Source organism: Panicum hallii, chromosome 4 (genome assembly GCF_002211085.1).
Source record: "Panicum hallii strain FIL2 chromosome 4, PHallii_v3.1, whole genome shotgun sequence".
NCBI lineage: Eukaryota > Viridiplantae > Streptophyta > Magnoliopsida > Poales > Poaceae > Panicum > Panicum hallii.
Window position 1 is genome coordinate 15,584,745 of NC_038045.1, and position 21,777 is coordinate 15,606,521.

Consider the following 21,777-nt stretch of genomic DNA (forward strand, 5'->3'; position numbering starts at 1 on the left):
CTTAATTTCTGCGAAACGAATTTACATATTTATTGCGAGTTGAAAAGCGAAAGGATGAAGACTGATTTAGATCCTCTGAAAGCGCAGGAAGTATGCCTTTTGAGCTTTTTCTCCACCCACCTCCGAGCATCCTGTTGGAATGGTCCTAGGAAAGACTACGTACGATAAATCATTCTCACAGCCAACTTTCCTTCTTCTGAGCAAATAAATGTAGTATTTAGTCCAACCAATCATTGGTGAATCTCTTGTATGTCTTTCGTGAAAAGTGGAGTATTTGTGCCCAAGATCTTTCTATCCCCTTTAGTAGGTGCACACATCTCGTATGGTAAATATACCATTGTGCCCTATAAGGTAAGATTGATCGACGGAGTCAAGAGATGGAGATCTTGGTTTAGCAGCGGCTGCCTATCCTTTTCTTTCGTGAAAGGTATGATCTAGAGTGTGATTCTGATCCCGTGATTGGGTGCTTGGCGTAGAATGAGTGGAGCATACTAGGAATGCCGAATGCTCGCTCAGTGAGGGAGCTCTGTTGGAGAAGAGTGGGACTAGAAAGATGGAATACCCATGTCAGGCCATGTAAGGCCAATAGTTGAGGTACCTGGATCCAAACAAAACTCCAAACATGTAAGAATCTACCTTGAAGCAAGGTTTCTACTGGTTAATGCGTTCCACCCTATTGATGACAGCTAATGTTACTAAAAGCTTAGATGAAGAAAGAGCTTCTGAGCGAAGGCTTGTTGGCTTTGGTTGTTGGCTGGATTATCTTGTTAAGCTCTACAGAGATGGTGAGCGTGAAGAAAGGACACTACCATCAAAGAAAGACAGCTCTCAAATGGATTTGCTGGTCTATGATGACCAAGTAGAAGCATCCGTTCCACATAGGTGAGAGCCTAGTCTTGCATAGGCGCAAGCTCTTCTCAAAAGAATTTAGTTTACAGGATTCCGTCATCCGTTTGTTTTGTTTTGAATTGACATAGAGAAATCTTTCTCGCATTCCCTTAATTCAGGAATAGGTGGCGAAGGCTACTTGTTCCTTGGCGGACTATATATAAAGGAAAGGGGTTATTTTTCCTTTACGGCAATAAGAGTTGATTCCCTTGCTTGTAGTTTTTGATCGATTCCGTGTATTTAACATATTTAAGAGTGGTTAGGAGAGAGAATCAATGTTTAGTAGTAGGCCCGGTTCATCAGGTTCTACCACTGTTCGGCCCAATCATAGTCAAAATCTGAGTTTGATCCTGGCTCAGAAGGAACGCTAGCTATATGCTTAACACATGCAAGTCGAACGTTGTTTTCGGGGAGCTGGGCAGAAGGAAAAGAGGCTCCTAGCTAAAGTTGTCTCACCCTGCTTCAAAACTATAGGGCGCACGCTACGGCTTTGACCTAACGGCCTCCGTTTCCTGGAATCGGAATAGTTGAGAACAAAGTGGCGAACAGGTGCGTAACGCGTGGGAATCTGCCGAACAGTTCGGGCCAAATCCTGAAGAAAGCTCAAAAGTGCTGTTTGATGAGCCTCCATAGTATTAGGTAGTTGGTCAGGTAAAGGCTAACCAAGCCAATGATGCTTAGCTGGTCTTTTCAGATGATCAGCCACACTGGGACTGAGACATGGCCCAAACTCCCATGGGGGGCAGCAATGGGGAATCTTGGACAATGGGCGAAAGCCCGATCCAGCAATATTGCGTGAGTGAAGAAGGGCAATGCCGCTTGTAAAGCTCTTTCATCGAGTGCGCGATCATGACAGGACTCGAGGAAGAAGCCCCGGCTAACTCCGTGCCAGCAGCCGCGGTAAGGAGGGGGGGGGCAAGTGTTCTTCGGAATGACTGGGCGTAAAGGGCACGTAGGCGGTGAATCGGGTTGAAAGTGAAAGTCGCCAAAAAGTGGCAGAATGCTCTCAAAACCAATTCACTTGAGTGAGACAGAGGAGAGTGGAATTTCGTGTGTAGGGGTGAAATCTGTAGATCTACGAAGGAACGCCAAAAGCGAAGGCAGCTCTCTGGGTCCCTGCCGACGCTGGGGTGCGAAAGCATGGGGAGCGAACAGGATTAGATACCCTGGTAGTCCATGCCGTAAACGATGAGTGTTCACCCTTGGTCTACGCGGATCAGGGGCCCAGCTAACGCATGAAACACTCCGCCTGGGGAGTACGGTCGCAAGACCGAAACTCAAAGGAATTGACGGGGGCCTGCACAAGCGGTGGAGCATGTGGTTTAATTCGATACAACGCGCAAAACCTTACCAGCCCTTGACATATGAACAACAAAACCTGTCCTTAACAGGATGGTACTGACTTTCATACAGGTGCTGCATGGCTGTCGTCAGCTCGTGTCGTGAGATGTTTGGTCAAGTCCTATAACGAGCGAAACCCTCGTTTTGTGTTGCTGAGACATGCGCCTAAGGAGAAATAGCCGAGGAGCCGAGTGACGTGCCAGCGCTACTACTTGATTGAGTGCCGGCATGTAGCTATGCTTTCAGCAAGAATTTCACCATTGGGAGCCGGTGCCTTTCGAAGCACTTTCACGTGTGAACCGAAGTCGTCTTGCCGAACTCAAGACCCACGGAGACCTACCTATAGTGACGTCAAAGTACCAGTGAGCATGGAGGTTTGGTTAGGCTTGGTTACGACGACGTTGAGTTGGCAGCGGAGGAAGACTCGGCATGAAGGCCAGCCGCCCGGTGGTGTGGTACGTAGTGGTAATAGTACGCGCCCCGCTCCGAAACAAAGAAAAAAGTGCGTGCTGCACTCACGAGGGACTGCCAGTGAGATACTGGAGGAAGGTGGGGATGACGTCAAGTCCGCATGGCCCTTATGGGCTGGGCCACACACGTGCTACAATGGCAATGACAATGGGAAGCAAGGCTGTAAGGCGGAGCGAATCCGGAAAGATTGCCTCCATTCGGATTGTTCTCTGCAACTCGGGAACATGAAGTTGAAATCGCTAGTAATCGCGGATCAGCATGCTGCGGTGAATATGTACCCGGGCCCTGTACACACCGCCCGTCACACCCTGGGAATTGGTTTCACCCGAAGCATCGGACCAATGATCACCCATGACTTCTATGTACCACTAGTGCCACAAAGGCCTTTGGTGGTCATATTGGCGCATACCACGGTGGGGTCTTCGACTGGGGTGAAGTCGTAACAAGGTAGCCGTAGGGGAACCTGTGGCTGGATTGAATCCTTCGCGATGGAAATGCCCTCGCCTACTTGATTAAACTAAGGACCTCAACGGAAGCTTATGTAGATCGACTGAAAAGACGATTCCATTTTCCTTCTTGTTTATCAATCACCAATCAAGAAAACACCCGATCCCATTCCGAACTCGATCCACCTTTCCAGCCATTCCTCTTCAGGCAAATGGAGGAGAATCATAAATACGATAGAAAAAAATGGGTATCAAGGGCTGCTTTCCCTTGAGTGAACCCGTTCTTAAAAATAAAAAAATAAAAATAAGCAGGAACCACACATGAATCAGCAAAAATCTAAATATTCCAGAGGGGATTCCACAAATTGTTGGTGTGTCTGTAGGTGAAACAACGATAGCTATTAAGTAACTAAAAAAATACATGAAAAATGAAATGCAAAATTCCCGCATAGCGCGCTCCCTAAGACATAAGAAGACGATACACGCCCCTGACAACAGGGAGGCTAGCCTCAGCGGTTCCTTTAGATATATCTCTGCATAGAAAAAGAATCCCAATAATAATTGGATATTAAGTAGAATATGAAAATAAGATAAATGCGAAAAAATGAATGGCTGAGTTTCAAGAAAAAATGAAATGAAAAAATAGCATAATTGCTGAAAAACCAAATAGAAACCCCATTTTATAATTGGCAATCAGCGCAATAGACGCTTAATAAAAAAAGGCTTTTTCACTTTTTTCTAAAGGAAAAAACATATGCTAATGGAATAAAAAATAAAAAGAAAAATAGGAAATAAATTTGGATACCCTGAAGATAGAGACTACTTTCCATGCTGCAAAATAACATAAAAAGACAAAGGTGCCTTTGCCGGACATCCCCTCCTTTATTAGCAAAAAATAAAAAGAAAAATCATGATAGTTGTGCTATAACCTGAAGTAGATTAGGTAGGATCCGTGGATCCTTCCCGGGAAACATGGTCAAATAGATTAGAACAAAAGAAAAATAGAAGGCTAAAATGAACCCAATCGAAATAAAAATGGGAATAAAATATGTACTTAGTGAGTGTTTTAAAAGATAAAACGGGATTTCGGTCATGGTTAGAATATAATATGTTTTAGCCATATTATATCTTATACTTAGTTAGTTTAAGATAAAGATGTACTTAGTGAGTGTTTTAAAAGATAAAACGGAATTTCGGAAAAATAAAAGAAATATTTTGAGAGAACTCTTTTATTAAATGAACCCTTACATGTGTAAAACCTCGCTTTATCGCAAATGAACCCTAGCCTTATCCTTGATATATCCTATGCATGATCTTTATTATTTCCCTCCGTGGGTGTGGTTGGACTGGTTGAGTACGTATGTACTCACTCTTGCCTAGTTTTTATAGAGGAGGATCCGAACTTCGTTCCGGAAGACGTCAAGTAGGTCGCCGTCCTGCACCCAACCTTGCCTGTGGTTTAGGGTCTCCACAGGAAGCTTACCATGGCGCAAGACTCTGATGTTATCTTAAATTTCGTTAGCACTTTAGTTTGGCTTGTAGTCCTTGTTGTCCCTCTTGATAGTGGCGCTTCAGTGCCCGCTACGTCGACTGTTTGTACGGTAATGAACCATCTGATGTAATAAATGTGTTATCAGTCTCTTGGGACTGATATTTGTATCACATTTAGTCACCTCTGATGAGGGGATACTTCAGGTGGTATCAGAGCCGTAGGTTGGCCGTAGGACGCGACCCTTAGGATTGAGGACATTTTCTAAGCCGTTTCCCACTAGATCTTTCCCCACTTAACTCACCTTTCCACACGGCACTTACCTTTGGCCCTTGTCTGGTTCTAGATGGCTGACAATGGATGGAGTGATGGAATCTGCCCCACAGAGCCTGACCTCCCGAAGTTATTGCTACTCAGCCTAGAACGCGTCGGAATTATGGACCCACCGGAGTACACCTACCGGGAGTACAACTTCAGAGGCACCTTCGGTGTGACCCGATGATCTTCGTGGGAAAAAGCACACTCTATCCCGACGTGGACCCCTGGTTCATCTCCACCACTAGCTTTGGGTTCCCAGACACCTACCGAAAGGCTGCCCGAAAAGCCCTATGATGCCTACGCGTTGTCTATAAGCATCATCTTCAGCGAACTCCTATGGGATTTTTCCCACCTGCTGGAGGAAGAGGACGCTCATGGATTGCCCGGATGAGAGGATTGGGAAGGGAAGAAGAACTAGAAGATATGGTTTCCCACCTGTCCATTTACCTCACCGGCCTAGACCGACTTTACCTCGAACAGGCAAAACAACTGAAGCACCAAATCCACAAGGCAGAAAAGGAAGAACAAGAGTTGGAAATACAATGGAGGAGAACAATAGAGGCTGAGGCACAAGCTGAGAGTTCCCTAGCCTCTCTCCAAGACATATGGCGAAGCAACGCTCGAGAGAGGGAATGTATCGTGGCACGTAGAAGAGAAGCTGGATTACTGGAAGGAGAACCCGAAGAAACCCATTGGGATAAGGGCACTCGGACTGAAGATGAGGTATTGGAGCAATGTCTTCCACCAAAGAAGCGCCCTAACCGGATCGAGGAAGAATCCCCTTGGGAAGGGTAGAGTACCTAAGCTAGAGCTATCATCCTAGTAATAATGTATCCTTGGGAGATGTACCCGACCCTGTTAAAAAATAAAGGCCGTCTATCCTTCTTGTACCCTACCATGTGTGCAAGGCTTGTTCACTCTACCTTTGTTTTCAGATGGCTGAGAATGGTTGGACCCAGGGCGTTTGCCAAGAAGAGACTGGTTTCCCCCACCTTTTGATCAACTCCTTGGAGCACCTCGGTGTTACTGAGCGTCCAAGGTACTACAACAGAGAGTACGAACACCTTGGCACTCTTCGCTGTAGGGTGGTTCTTTCCATCGCCAGAAGCACCCGCTACCCCGACATCGAGCCATGGTGAGTGACTGCCACAGGATTTCAACATCGGGATGCCTATCCCTTGGCCATCAGAAAGGCTCTCCGCTACCTGTGCCGGATCTTTGAGGAACACCTCATTCCCACACCAATGAGGCTTTTTCTCCCGGCCATCAGGACGCAAGTCTGGCAGGCCCGCATGAGGAACTTGGAATGGCGCCGCCATCAAGAAGACCTTTTGTACCATGTGGTCGCATACCTCGTCTCCTTGGACAAGCTCTTCAACGAGCAAGCCCGATTCCTAAGGGAGCAAACCCACGGGGCCGAGCAAGCTGAGCTTGCAGTAAGGATGCACCAAATGTGAGTGGCTCAAGCTGAAGCAAGGACCGTGGCCGCTATAAGTAGCGAAGCCGTCACTCATGAGAACCTCAGGTAGATCCAGGATCGGCGCATGTAGGAATGGACCAGCAGTGGAATGCCAGTCCTAGCAATCGGGGAGACCCAAGTCCTAATTGGAACACCCATCATAGGATGGGGAGGACTTTTTGGGACCCCGCAAGCTCCACCCGAAGGTGCCGAAAGGTCAGCTGCAGCTGCAGAAGAAGGAGCTGTTGAACAGCCCCGAGAAAATGGGATCCTCGAGAACGATGAGGAAGAGCTACTCATTCCACTGGAAGTGCACTCCGCCCCGGAAGATAGCTCGCCCCGCAAGTAGCATGCCTCAGAGATGCCCCCAAGAATGAAGCTGTCCCAGCCCCAAGTTTAGAGTTGTGCCCCTCCCATCTGTTGTGCCCTTTGTACCCGACCGTGTAGTGCCTTTTTTGGCTGTACCCTCCCAAGTGTTGTACCCCCAGCTTAATAAATAAAACTGTTTGTGCTTGATGCTTGTTAGTCTGTGTGCTTGTCGGCAGGAGGTGGATTATGCCTTTTCAAAAATACAAAAATAAATAACTTAAACATCACTTAATTCCAAATCTAAGTCTCATAAAAGTTTTACCCAATCCACAGATGGCCCCCAGGCGTAATACCAGGACCTTCCAAAGTCTGGCACATACCACTCCAAGTGCGGAGAGGCAGCAGGGTGTGCAAGGACAAGCCCCCGACCATGAAGATCAGGAAGATCAGGAAGTAAGCCAGCAGGGAGGAGAAAGCCAAGTAGGAGCACGTCAGGCCCCACCCCCACCAGCCATTGGCCTGGTGCAAATGTTGAACAACCAGAACCTTCTACTGGAAGCTTTGACCAATATCATCACCAACCCAAGGCCCGTGAGCAGAGTACTAATGACAAACTGATAGCTTTTCTGAGGACCAAGCCACCCACCTTTGCAGGATCCCACAACCCCTTGGATGCAGATGACTGGCTGCGTGTTATCAAGAGAAAACTCAAACCATTTGAGCATGGAGACTGTGACAAGGTCTGTTTGGCTGCTCACCAGCTCACTGGAACTGCTTTGGCTTGGTGGGAGAACTATTGTGCAGTTGCTCAGGATGCCAACACTATCACTTGGAAGGAATTTATGGATGAGCTCCGTCGCTATCACATCCCAGCAACCACCATGAAGCGCAAGGCAGATGAGTTCCGTGAGCTGCAACAAGGCAACAAGTCCGTTGAGGAGTACACATATCAGTTCATAGAACTAGCTCGCTGCGCACCGGAGGAAGTAGACAAGGATGAAAACAAGCAGGACATGTTCAGAAAGGGTTTGAATGCAGAACTTAAGAAGCTGCTTTCCCCATGCATCTACCCAGACTTCAACACACTGGTGAACATGGCTATCATCACCAAGAGAGCCATGGCAGAGGAAAAGAGAGACAATAAGCGTAAGTTCCTGGAAACCAAGGTTCGCCAGCAGGACCGTTTCCAAAAGCCGAGGCACTTCGGCCCTCCAATGCCCAGGTCCCAAGCCCCTATGCAGTACAGGACCCAGTCACAAGCTACTGGCTCTCAGGCCTCCAACACCCAGTTTAGACAGTTCAAGGGCCAGAACACCATGAAGGCCCCACAAAGCAATGCAAGCCAAGTTACTGCCAGCAACAATGCCGGAGCATACTTCAACTGCCGTGAGACAGGGCACTTCATTGCCAACTGTCCATATGCCAACAACAAGCCAGCAGCATCAGCCTTCTCCAACTGGGTGAATGGACCAAGGCCAGCTCTATCAGGAGCCAATCGTGTACCCATCCGCAACAACAACACCGGCAACAACAACCAGCAAATGGGGCCGCCCTAGCAGTCCTTCGGACGAGCCCGCGTCAACCACATCAACGCGCAAGAGGCTCAGGATGCTCAGGGCTTAGTGCTCGTTGAGTTTCTAGTCAGCTCAGTTTTGGCAACAATATTATTTGATTCTGGAGCATCCCATTCATTCGTATCCTCAAGTTTTGTGGAAAAGCACAATATACCTACAGTACTACTAAAAACACCGCTATTAACCCGAACACCTGGAGGTGACATTAAGTGCCAATTGGGTTGTTCTCGGGTAAGGATCATTTTAAGTGGGGTAGAGTTCCTAGCAGATCTAGTAGTACTTAAGTGTAAAGGTATAGATGTGATCCTTGGAATGGATTGGCTAAGCCTGCACAATGACCTTATAAGTTGTGCTGACATGGTGGTACACCTAACCAACCCAGAAGGAGTACAAGTAACCTGCCATACTCAGGGAAGTGGACCGGACCCAATGGTTTTTAGTATGGAAGCTAAATCCTTGGAAGAAGTTCCAGTAGTAAATGAATACCTAGATGTTTTCCCTCAAGAACTCCCGGGCATGCCGCCAGATAGGGATATAGAGTTTGTCATTGACCTTGTCCCTGAAACCTCCCCTATAGCTAAGAGACCCTATAGGATGGCAGCCTCTGAATTGGCAGAACTAAAGAAACAACTGGAAGAGTTACAATAAAGTGGTTTCATTAGACCAAGCTCATCACCATGGGGAGCTCCGGTCTTGTTCGTCAAGAAGAAGGACGGAAGCATAAGGATGTGCGTGAATTACCGTGCACTAAATGAAGTCACCATCAAGAACAAATACCCTCTTCCCAGAATTGATGACCTCTTTGATCAGTTGAAGAGAGCCAAGTATTTCTCCAAGACAGACTTAAGGTCAGGATATCATCAGCTCAAGATTAAGGAAAGTGATATTCTGAAGACGGCCTTCGTCACCCGCTATGGGCAATATGAGTTTACGGTGATGTCCTTTGGACTCACCAATGCACCTGCTTATTTCATGAACCTCATGAATAAGGTGTTTATGGAAGTGTTAGATAAGTTTGTCGTAGTTTTCATTGACGACATACTTATTTACTCTAAGAGTGTCGAAGAACACAAGCAGCACCTACGAGTGGTTTTGGAAAAGTTGGGAGCGCACAAGCTCTACGCCAAGTTCAGCAAGTGTGAATTTTGGCTTGAGGAAGTAACATTCCTTGGTCATATCTTGACCACAGAAGGAGTAGCAGTGGAGCCCGAAAAAGTTGAAGCGGTCTCCAATTGGCAGCAACCAACCAATGTCAGTGAAATCAGGAGCTTTCTCGGTTTAGCCGGATATTATCGGAGATTTATTGAAGGATTCTCCGAGATAGCCCGACCCATTGCAGAACTACTCAAGAAAGAGAAGAAGTTCACCTGGACCGAGTCATGTGAGAGAAGCTTCCAGGAATTAAAGAGAAGACTGACAACCACCCCGGTATTAACCTTGCCAGATATTCAACGGGACTTTGTCATTTATTGTGATGCATCCCATCAAGGATTAGGATGTGTCCTTATACAAGATGGGAAAGTAGTGGCATATGCTTCCCGACAACTCAAGCCTCACGAGTAGAATTACCCAACCCATGATTTGGAGTTTGCAGCCTAGTACATGCCCTCAAGATTTGGAGACACTATCTGATTGGGAATAAGTGTGAGATCTACACAGACCATAAGAGCTTGAAGTACATCTTCACCTAGCCAGATTTGAACTTAAGGCAAAGAAGGTGGTTAGAACTAGTTAAGAATTATAATGTGGTAATTCATTACCATCCTGGTAAAGCAAACGTGGTAGCAGATGCCTTAAGTCGGAAATCTTATGGACCTAAGGATGCCCACCTACAAGAAGAAATAGCACGATTAAATGTGCACATCGCCCCCCATGGTTCCAGTCGCAAGTTGAGTGTTCAACCCACTTTGGAGGATAAGATCAGAAAGGCCCAAGGTTCAGACAAGGACTTGATGAAAATCCGCATGCATACTGGAGAAAACAAGGCACCGGATTTTAGAGTGGATGACAAAGGAACCTTATGATACAAAGATAGAATTTGCGTACCCAGGGAAGGAGACTTCCGGCAGACTATTATGGATGAGGCCCACAACTCGGCATATTCCATCCATCCAGGATCCACCAAGATGTATGTGGATATAAGACAAAAGTATTGGTGGAGTGGAATGAAGGCGGACATTACACGGTTCGTCACCCATTGTGATACTTGTCAAAGAATCAAGGCCGAACATCAGAAGCCAGCAGGATTGCTGCAACCCTTACCCATCCCAATTTGGAAAAGGGACAAGATAGGAATGGATTTTGTAGTGGGTTTACCCAAGACACAGAAAGGACATGACTCCATATGGGTGATAGTGGACCGGCTCACAAAAGTCGCTCACTTCCTACCCGTACGGACCAATTATAGTGGAGAAAAGCTAGCCCGGCTCTATGTGGACAACATAGTGAAGCTGCATGGTGTGCCTAGCAGAATTATTTCGGATAGAGGAACCCAATTCACCTCTAGGTTTTGGAAAAGTTTGCATAAGGTCATGGGCATCAAGTTGGATTTCAGTTCAGCTTATCACCCACAGACCGATGGTCAAACAGAAAGGGTGAACCAGATTATGGAAGATATGCTAAGAGCATGTGTCCTTACTTATGGCAAGGATTGGGAACAAAGTTTACCCTATGCTGAGTTTTCGTACAACAACAGTTATCAAGCAAGCTTGGGCATGTCACCATTTGAAGCTCTCTATGGGAGAAAGTGCAGAACCCCCCTGATATGGTCAGAAGTTGGAGAGCGTGCCCTAGTTGGACCAGCACTCATAAAGGAAGTGAAAGAAAGAGTGGCCAAAATTAAAGAAAAACTGAAGGTCGCCCAATCTTGATAGAAGAGTTACTCAGACAAGAAGAGACGAGAAGTAAGCTTCAATCCAGGAGACTTCGTCTATCTCAAGGTTTCACCTATTCGAGGGACTCGAAGATTTCAGGTACATGGGAAACTAGCCCCTCGGTACATTGGACCGTACCGAGTACTGAAGAAAATTGGAGCCATAGCATACCGTCTAGAGCTACCAGAAAGAATGGCTGACATACACCCAGTATTCCATGTATCCCAACTGAGAAGATGTCTGAGGGTACCCGAGAAAGAGCATGTGCTGGAAGAAGAAATAGCTTTACAGATAGATCTTTGGTACCAGGAAGTACCTATCAAGATTTTGGACACTGTCACAAAAAGGACAAGAAACTCCGAAGTACGGATTTGCAGAGTTCAGTGGAGTAGACATGGAGTGGAAGAAGCTACATGGGAACGTGAAGATGCCTTGAAGAAAGAGTTTCCCCATCTATTTAGGAGCCAGCCGAATCTCGAGGACGAGATTCATTTTAAGTGGGGTAGGTTTGTAATGCCCGCATTTTTATCTTATTTAAATTGCACTACCAATCACTCGCTTAAAAATCTTTTAAACCTTTCCGCCGCTTGAGCTCCCGAAGCCCACCTTCCGATTTTCCCCCGTTCCGACATCGCGCAGTCTCTTCCTCTTTTTCCGCAGAGCCGCCCGTCCCTTTTCCTTTTCCACTGGCCCCGCCATCCTGTTGCATCATTATCATGTCGCGGTCGGCCGCGTGCGCCTGCCCAACCGCGATTGACGGTGCCGCACGCGTGTCCCCTCTTTTCTTTTCTCATATTTTGTTCAAATCCATTTTATTTCTCTCTTCTAACTTTTTTTCCCAGACTCTTTTTTTTTGCGCTGGCTTCCTCTTTCTTTTTCTCCCCTGTGCTGCCTGCTCGAGCTGTAGCCCGCTCCTTGCGCGCACGCGCGGGCCGGCGCACGACCCGCCGCTGCCCCCATTGCTGGCTGTGCACGTGCGCTCGCATCACGCCGCCCGCGTCACGCCACGGCCGCCGCGGCCGCTGCTACTCGCTGTGCTGCTACGTGCTTGCTGCCCGTGCACGCAAAGCTGGCGTGCAGCCCGCTGCTGCACCGGCCCGTCTCCGTCCTGTTCCCTCGCCCTCGCAGCTTGCGCCTTGTCCCCGAGCATCCCGGCGGCCATTAATGGTGAGGTTCCTGTACTACCCGTGACCCTCCCATGCCGGCCATCTCCCCTCTTCCTCTCGGCATATAGATCAGACCCCAAGCCACCCCTCACTCCACCCACACTGCCCCAGCACCTCCCCTCCTCTACCTCGCGCTGCAGCTCGCCGCCACCGCTCACCACAGGTGCCGGGCTTAGGCGCTGGCGGCTCCAGGCGGCGCTCAGGCGCACAGCTGCGCCAGGCGGTGGCACGCGGGAGCTAAAGCGCTGGCGCGTGGGCGCAGCTCGGGAGGCTGCGGGCGAGCTGGCGCGGGCGCTAGCGCGGGAGCCAGGCAGCGGGCGACAGTGCGAGCGAGCGGAGGCGCGCAGGGTGGAACCAGGCGCGCAAGCGCGGGCGGTGCGGAGGTGGACGCGGCTCGGGCGGTGCAGGCCGGGCGCAGGCGCGATGCGGCGGCTCGGGCGAGGCGCGAACAGGAGCAAAGGCTGGTGACGCGGGCACGCGGATGGAGCAACTGGCGGCGGTGTGCGGGAGCTGGCGCAGCACAGGAGCGGGGCGCGCAGCGGGTGCAGTACTGGCGCGTGAGCGGCACGCGGAACCAGGCGACGGCGTGTAGGACGACGCCGTCAAGCTGTTCGACGAATTGCTTCCCCACGCCGGGCCAGCCTTGGGAAGAAACGAGCAAAAGAAATTAGAGGATCACAAATTGTTCTTCCTGGCTGGAGGAGGTTTATTGCTGAGCTTGCGTGGGAAGAGGAGGAGCTGTGCAGGACAACAATGTGCAGAGCGACGACGTGCAGGGCGGTGACGTACAGTGCATGGCGGTGTCCCCGTTGGGCGAGCTCAGGCCGCGACCGAGTTGATGTGCAAGAAGGTCGTGCGCGATGCGGGAGGAGCTGCAGTGCGACGGTTGCGGGCGGATTCGCACGGGAGCAGTAGAGCCGCGCGTAGAGAACACCGGAAGCCGTTGAGGAGAAGGCAACGGAAGGCACGACCCTGGTGCAGGCAGGCCTCGGTCCTCGCGAAGGCGGAAGAGCGGTTATGGCGAAGCGAGCCGGAGGAAAGGCGGCGAAGCGAAGGCGAAGGTCCGAACGGATTTGGACTAGCGCGTCCGCGGATGCGAGCGAGAGTGTTCTATCGGTGGCCGACTCGGCTCGATTCCGCAGACGTGTGTGCGTGCAAGGCAACAGACCATGCGCGGGCAAGTTAAGAGCCAGTGGTGCGGGAGCAGAACAAGAATAGCGCACAGGAGATGCAACCAAGAGCGACGGTCCTGCAGGAGGCTATGCGAGTGTGCCGGCCGTGTTTCAGCGGCACACGCACGTGAGCAGAGGAAGCTCAACCCGTGAGCAAGAGAACCCTGAGGTTCGCGAAGGAGTTAGCATAGCGAACGAATTCGGCCCTATCGGTTCTTCCATAAGTCCACGACATCCAGCAACTCCTATTCCTCACCAATCGTCCGAGCAAGACCACAACACCTCAAGAAAGCTCGTAAACCCTTTTATCGAGCCTCTTCGGATCACTTCGCTGAAACATCATCGCTGTGGCAAAGCCGACTATCATCGCCACGGATTATCGTGAGGAATATTCCTCCGGTCATTCTTCACCCACTACAATCCCCTGGCAAGCTTCTTCGTCACCCACGGAATCTCGTCACCGTCGAGCACTTCTCATCGCCGATCTTGTTCGTCATGGAAATTCAATTTCCGCTTGTTCTTCTCCACAACCAAGGTTACTCCAAGGTTTGCCCTGATCTACTGAATCTTCCTAATACCGGCGACTCCTTTGCCGGAATATCGTCGTTATCTTCCTGTTCTCTATTTTTCCCAACCAGGGACTTAATTGCTTCGATTTAGAAAGTTCTAGGGTATTCTCTGTAAAACTTCTAGAGCTTTCTTTATTTCAAATCAGTGAACTTCTACATTTCATAGGAATTCGTAAGAAGTTCATAAAAATACAAAATCAGTTTTGTTTGAGTCCTTAGGTCAAAGTCTACAAGTTGTATGTTGTGATTTTGAGTTGAAAGTCCTTGATGTGTGGTCTAGGTTAAATATTAGGAAATGTGTGCTTTATTTGTACCCTATGTGATATGCATGTGCTGTAGCTGAAAGGTAAATCATAGGATATATGTCTTAAGTAGAAATGTGTGATATCTAATTAATCCTTTCACACGAGTGCTCATATCCCTGCCATCAAGACTCTATCCTTGTTTTGATTGCCGTTTCCTTAAGGTCCTTTTTGTATAGAGATCCTTGTTAGTTCGTGTGTATCTGCTGCTTAGCTAATACATCTATGCAGCTATGCTTCAGCGTCGGCTATCAGCTCAGTCGCTAAGCATCCGTCTCCTTTGAGTTCGTGATGTTTCTATGTAACAGCTGTCAGCCGATGCACTTCTTTTGATATGCTTCTACCATCGGCTAGCTAGCTGATCCGGTTGATACCCTTCCAATATCGGCTACTGCTGATACCATTCTTTTGTTCTATCCTACATCGGCTGCACATAGTCGATGCATCAAAGGTGTACACACAATCTTAGGATTCTTGCAACCGGCTAATCCAAGCCGATTCTAGCTGTCTTCCATATCAATCTAATATGACCGATCAATCCTTAGTCTTCTCATCCTTATCCACATACTTCTATCAGCCGATTTATCGGCTGAGAGATCGGCTATATATCTATCGGTCACATACCCTCAACCACACTCCAATCGGCTGTACGTCACTCAATTTTTGTGCTGACGTAATCGAGTCGATACAACCACACCTAGTTACCTAGGATAACACTTAAGCACATCTCAGTTAAGACACAGCTGCTTTAGGAATCATCTCTCTGCCAAAGTAATCGATGCTTTTATCGATCAATTAGAAAACCGATGCACCTCTCAGTCGGCTACGCAGGCCAAAGTACACAACCCTAGATCAATAAGCTAAAACAATAGACACGCCTCTGTTAGGCACGACCTAAGCACATCAATCAGCTAAACCTCTGTTGTATCCAATCGACTCTGTTATAGTCTTCAACATATAGTCCTTCTTAATTAGTTGTCCCCCTAAATCTCTGTCTAAGTTAGTTTCTGATCTTTTTGATTGTTATGTGAGTAATATGTTAAATGAATGCTGGATTGCAACTTTGTTATGAAGTAAAATAGCTTTATGTGCACCCTTTTAATGTAATGTTGCATTGCATGTAGATACGACTACTTCAGCAAACGGTACCTATCAGATCTCCCAGGAGTCTGCAGAGGATATTTCTGAAGACCAAGGGAACATCACCAAGAGATTATCGGAAGCCCCGAACCAAAGTTCGGAAGATAATAATACTAACATCCCTGACTTCATCCCCACCAGTAAAGGCAAGCCCCGGACATAAGCCACTATTTTAATTACACTGCAATCTATATATCTTTACGTATTCTATGCATTAAGTTCTTAGGAATTGCTTGAAACCCTAGTTGCATTTTCCTAGGAACCAGTGTATTGGATATTAGCACTTGAGTCCATATCGGCTAGATGCTCTGCTAATAGGACCAGTAGAAGTCGGGTGATTTCCTGTCACTCGCGCGATATAGGAGTTACAATGTTTACATTCCTGTAATCACTATAAGGATGACGGACGGGGTTATGTGCAGTATCATGGAAAGGAATGATACCCTGTCTGTGTTGATAAATTGGTTAAGGTCGCGGTGTGTGCCGATCGGGGTTAAGCGTTTGAAAGTACTAACCACATGCCGCGAAATATGGTAAGCGGTAAGCCTAGTAACCAATCGGCCCGAGGAGTGGACATACCTCCCACCACATGTATTTGGTTTTTCTGGTTACTTGATTCGACATGTGGTAATACGTGTTGCAAGGGCAACCAGGAGTACAGGTTTTGTAGTCGCGCTACAGACGTACATCCTGCACTTTGGAAGTGCGTATGGTCCTGCAGTCGCTTGTGGTGGATCTGATCCACGAGTCGGAAGGAAAGGCAAACGGTTGCTTCGGAACGACCCTTTGGTGTTCCAAGCGTGTGAGTTAGGTTTACCTTGCAAGGTTAAATTCGATCAGAATCGTCCGCTTCTCACGAAGATTGAGACTGCTTGATCCCTTTATCACACAGAGTAACAAGAGCAACTATATGATGAGTAATGCTGATGGTTGATATAAAGAGCTCTACCTTGCTTGAGTAGCTATAGGTGCTTATCTAGAATGGATAATCAACTAGAACCTGAAAGCTAAAAGTTGAAATTAAGGATCTACTCTTTATTGCTTTTCAGCTGAAATTAAATCCCGAACCATTATAAGCCTTCATAAGTCTAGTTACATGGCTAAGTATACCATGAGACGGGTAAGCCTTGCTGAGTATTAGTATACTCAGCCTTGCTAGTTATATGTTTTTCAGGTGATGTCTTTGAAGACCCTACTCTTTCCCTGCCTTAGCCCTGTGCTCTTCCAGATGGTTGGTCCGTGGAATGGGATCCGTCCCCAGCCAACACTGAGGACACCGAGTGATGTCGTGCCCAGGCTTAGCATAACATCCATCTTGACGGCGAGTTGTGAATCATCGCATATGTTTTCCGCTGCTAAAAACCATAACTTTAACAGTTTGTAATGTTTTCTCTAAATTTGAAACTTTGCACTATTGTTGGAAACTCTTGTAATGTAATTCTCTATGATGTAAAATATGATGGTGACTGTATCTCTGGACTCACCTTCGTGTGAGGTAACCTTATTGATCCTGTATTCGGTGGTTTATCGGGACGTTACCCGACAGGTCAAGGGATTATACCGTTTGAAGCACGTTGGAGCCCTCAGGAATGGACTCGCGTACTTGAGCCGGTATAATTCAGGTTGGTTCTGCCACACATGCCACCGCTACCGTAATTTCAAGACATACACCCTATCTGCTTGTGGTAAGTACATTTAGGGATGCGAAGGGAAGATTCACCAATCTTTGGGTAATCGCAGGATAGGTTCTTCTGTGCATTTTGCCTGCGTTTTGTGTATGTTTCCCTCCTATTGTGGACTTGTGTTCCTAAAATCAAATACTTGCAAGTACATGTGGAACTAGGTTACTATAAATAAAATATGCGAGTAAGGTGTATAGTTTGCCTTTATTCATGAGTATAGTTGATGGTCGGATTTGGCATTTAAGACCGTCAATGACTCCCCCAAGCTAGCCCTTTGCTCGTCCCGAGCGAAGTTTTAGACTTAGGTTGTTGATCAGGAGTTGCTGCAATGTTGCATTTCCAACTTATACCATAGGCACAACTAGGTGTTCTTACCATGATTTTGAATTAGTTGGCATTGATCTACCCTTCGCCTTACTCCTGTGGGGCATATAGCTTTACCTCTTCTTCAGCAGTTGAGAGTTAGAACAGCTTTGTAGAGTACCAATTTTTTCTCATTCCTTTTGTTCAACCATCAATCCGGAGGCTTTATAAAGTTTTCAAAAGAAATTGTAAAGTTCCTCGATTGATCTCTCGGATCGCTCATTGTGTTTGATTCCTTGCCAAGGCTTTTATTGTGCCTTTCTTTCTCCTACTCCTAAATGCTTGTTTTGGTGGAGCTGTAGGTACAAGGAACTTGAAGGCACACTTGTTTCTCATATTTTGCTAAGTCAAAAACCAGATCCAAAGGAGAAACAAATCATAAACCTCGATCAAGATGTGCATGTGTGTGGATATTTTTGGTGGTTGGTTGTTTCTCATATTATGTGGATGGATGGATGTAGTGCTTGCTATCTTCCAGTGTAGAAGCTTAGCATATGGTGAAAACATGTACGTGATCTTGTTCATAGGAGTATGAAATGCATCTCACGATGGGTCAAAACAATTTGACAAAGCTCGAAGAGATAACAAGTTGCATATGTCGAAGGTTTTCAATTTTGATCAACATATGGCTTTGGATAGAAATTTTCATATCATCGAGGAACTTTATTTGTTTTTTTATTTTAAAAAATTAAATAATTCGGAAATCAAGCTTGACTTAGGATGAGATCATAGCAGCTCTATTTCAACCATATCATAGCTCCCAATAACCTAGATTTGGATCATGCTTTTGCTACCCACAAGTTTCAAGCTCAAGGTTTGAACATTTAGCTAACAAACTCAAAACTAGATAGAGCACTAAGTTGTAACTAGGCATACAAAGGAAATTAACAGGGCAACTTTTCATCATCTCAACAAGGAAAACTACACATGCTAACTACACATAAGAAACCAAGTAAATATTTTTGGTCTTTTCTTAGTTTTGCAAAATTTTATTTTATTTTTGATTTTATTTTCTTTCATGCATAAGGTTTTGAAAGCAGTAAAGAAAATAAGATACAAGATACCTCTCGTGGGGGTTCTCCCCCAAGCTAGCTTCAGGCTCACTGCTGCTGGTCGGGGTTGTACCTCCTCCAACGGAAGTAAGCCCTCCACTCCTCCTGCTGCTGCAGCTGCCTCTGCTCCATAGCGTGGATCCTCACATCGGTGTGTCACTGCCATGCTTGGTTTGTCTGGATGTTATGGTTCAGCAACTCCTCGATGTTGTTGGCCAAGACCCTAAGCTCGCCTAGCTGCTGAGTGATGGAGCTAAATCCTCGACTCAAGGTCGTGCGTCGTGCGAGGTGTGAGACCCCGCTAGAGCTGGAGCTGGAGGATCGGCGCCCTGGGGCTTGCCGTGCCCATTCGTTGGTGCTTGTGCCGTGCCACGATGACCCACCCTGCTTTGTGTCATCCTGCCAGGTAAACCAGAAACACTATGCCTGCAGGCCACCTCTTGTGGGACAAGAGGGACGGTTAGTGACTGGCAGTTATACAAATGGTACCCCGCGTTTGGTAATGGTATCCCATTTGCATAGCCCAGGGAGAAGAAAATCAGAGAGTCATTCGGGCTTTTCTTGAGTGTGTGACCATAAATCAAATAAGACTCCTCAATAAGAACACGGGGGTCCTCAACGAAGGGAATGACATTCTCGTCTAAGATCCCCATGCTTGAAGCGATGCGAGTAATCAAAGAAGTGCACTCAATAGGACCAGTCATCTTGAAATCCCTAAGCCATTGTTTGATCATGGCCTTCACGATGGAGATTTTGATCTTGTTGACCATGGTGTATAGGATCATCAACTCATCATCGTGCATGGGTCTAACATCATCTCTTGTTAAGAGAGTGATGGCCAACCACTTGTGCATCAAACATGGAGTCGGGTTTTGAATACCATTACACCGAGGCACAAACTTGCTATGGACAACTTGACCCAAAATCAAACTCCAAAACCTAGGCATAACAAACCATGACTGAACACTAAATTATGAATAAGATACTGACAAGTCAAATACAAAGCCATACCAGAGGCCGAGGATTGCTCAACGACCTCGAGGACGACTAGCACTCGCTAAGAGAAGTTCTAGCCTAGCTCCACTAGCCTAAGGATTACAAGTCACAAAGTGAGAGAGGGAGAGAGGCTCCGAGTTTTGGTGTGTATGAATGAGGGAGGGAGGCCTCCTTTTATAGCTTGGAAGGTCGGTTCCCACAATCTCTAAGTATAGAAACATCAGCCAGCGCCTTTGAGAAGATAAGGACGATCCTCCCGCTAAAGATCTGGGTGCCGGGAAGGGGTCCAGGTTCGGCCGAACCTGGGGTTCGGCCGAACATAGGTGGACGCCCGTTGTTGATGGTCCTTAGCCTAACAAAATAAATCCGCAAGCGTACGGATGCCGATGTAGCTTTCACCTAGGAGTATTCCAGGGTATCAAATCCATGAGGAATGATAGTAGTGACTCTTGTTTATCCAGGGGATATGACGGGAGTGAAGAGGTCCAGATAAGATAGGTAGAAGTGTTCTAACATCGTCTTCTCCTATCAAGAATACTTGACTTTAGCTACTTTGGAGGCTAGAAGAGGAAGGACTTCAAAAAGGGGTGAGAGGGGAGTCCAACGGCAACTTGCTACTACTGCTATGAAAACACCCGAATGTGGTGGACTAAGAGGGACGGACATGGCTGTCATCACCTGCAGCCTACCACACTGTTCCATGGGGTGGAACACAACCCAAGGTAACTATCAAGCCTAGGTACCACGCCTAAACTATCTAATCACTTACTCATCACGTGATCATCGTAGAGAGCACTCGCAAATAAGTAGGACTTGCTACTTACATCGACAAGGGGTCTTGCAACTAGAGAGAGCAAGTATTCAAGTACTAATAAAGTAAAGGAGAAAAAGCAATATTATCGGTGAAAAAGGAGGAAATTACTCGAACTGAAGCTTCATTCCTCGGAGGTACAAAGTTGGAGAGGGACCGACATCTGGCTCCTCTCCGAACTCCCACCTCGCCTCTCTCCCTATTTTCTAAGGATATGTGGGCAGCGCTATGCTTCACCTTGGACTTGCTTCAATTCTCCGTGTCTTGAAATGAAGGAGGGGGCAGGTATTTATAGCTCTCCAAGGTTAGTTCTCGCTGAGTTGCTTGTTTTGGATGCTGACTTGGCAGTTAAGGAAATCATCATCCTAAGGAGGACATGTGGCGTGCAAGTTGGAGGCCGGCCGGCCTCCCCCATGCTGGCCAGCCTTCCGATCTGTTGACTTTTGATCGTGCGCCCAGGATTACTCTTGCAACATTGGTTGGAGTAACTACCAAGTTAAATTGGTCCGAACGGCTACAAAGTGAGGTTGGCTGGCCTAGGTGAGGTCAGCCGGCCTAGGAATTGGTCTCCAGGTGTTGGATCAACCGCCATTGTGTGATGGGCGGTGTGGAGTAGCTCTTCCAAGGCGGTTTGCAGTTGGTTGGACGTTATCCATGCGGAAGGTGGGCCCTTTGATCCATGTGACAAACTCATCCATCCCTCCACTTGTGTTATATTCCATCCAATTGTTGTTATTGATCCTCTTTGTGTTTCTTTGCATGTAGGTGCCGGTCCAACCTTGCGTGATCAGCCCAACTTCGAGTGGCCACTTTGGGACCCCATTAGAGGGACATCCGAGGCCTTCCGACCTTAGGTTCGCTTTGGGCATGTCTCCCAAGTGTTTGGGGGTCCATTGGTGAGTCCCCAAGGGTGTGATGATGATCTGGAAGTGTTTTGGAAAAGTAAAGGGCGGGCCGGCCTTGTTGGGGCCGGCTGGCTTGGCAGGGCCATGTCGGCGATCTTCCCGGAAGCGTAACTTTTCCATCCAAACTCCAAATTGGGTGATCCAAGTGTCCATTTCAATCATCTCGGAGAGCTCTTCAACGTGGTGCAGGCAAATATATGATTTGAGTAACCTATGCACCATGTCCATGTGTTGAAATGTCTAACTGAACCTTAATTCATATGGCCTCAACTGCTACTTCGCCAATAATGGTATTTGTGCACCATATTACCTATATTTCTTGTAAAACATGTTTGGACACAAAACTCATGGAAATCGTTAGTTTAGATAAAACTTTATGTCAGCACTACTTCAAGTTCCATCATTATTTGCAATGGTTGGCGGCCAAAATGGTGTATAATGGCCGTCAACA

The 21,777-nt window shown here is 47.3% G+C and overlaps 1 long non-coding RNA gene across 1 annotated transcript; it reads left to right on the forward strand.

Moving 5' to 3' along the window:
- Nucleotides 1-802: 802 nt before the first annotated feature.
- On the forward strand, nt 803-19,740 carry LOC112889790. The gene is made up of 5 exons (XR_003228199.1): nt 803-2,208; nt 6,005-6,007; nt 13,338-13,348; nt 13,477-13,482; nt 19,731-19,740. It is a non-coding gene; the product is annotated as an uncharacterized LOC112889790 (long non-coding RNA).
- Nucleotides 19,741-21,777: the final 2,037 nt, after the last annotated feature.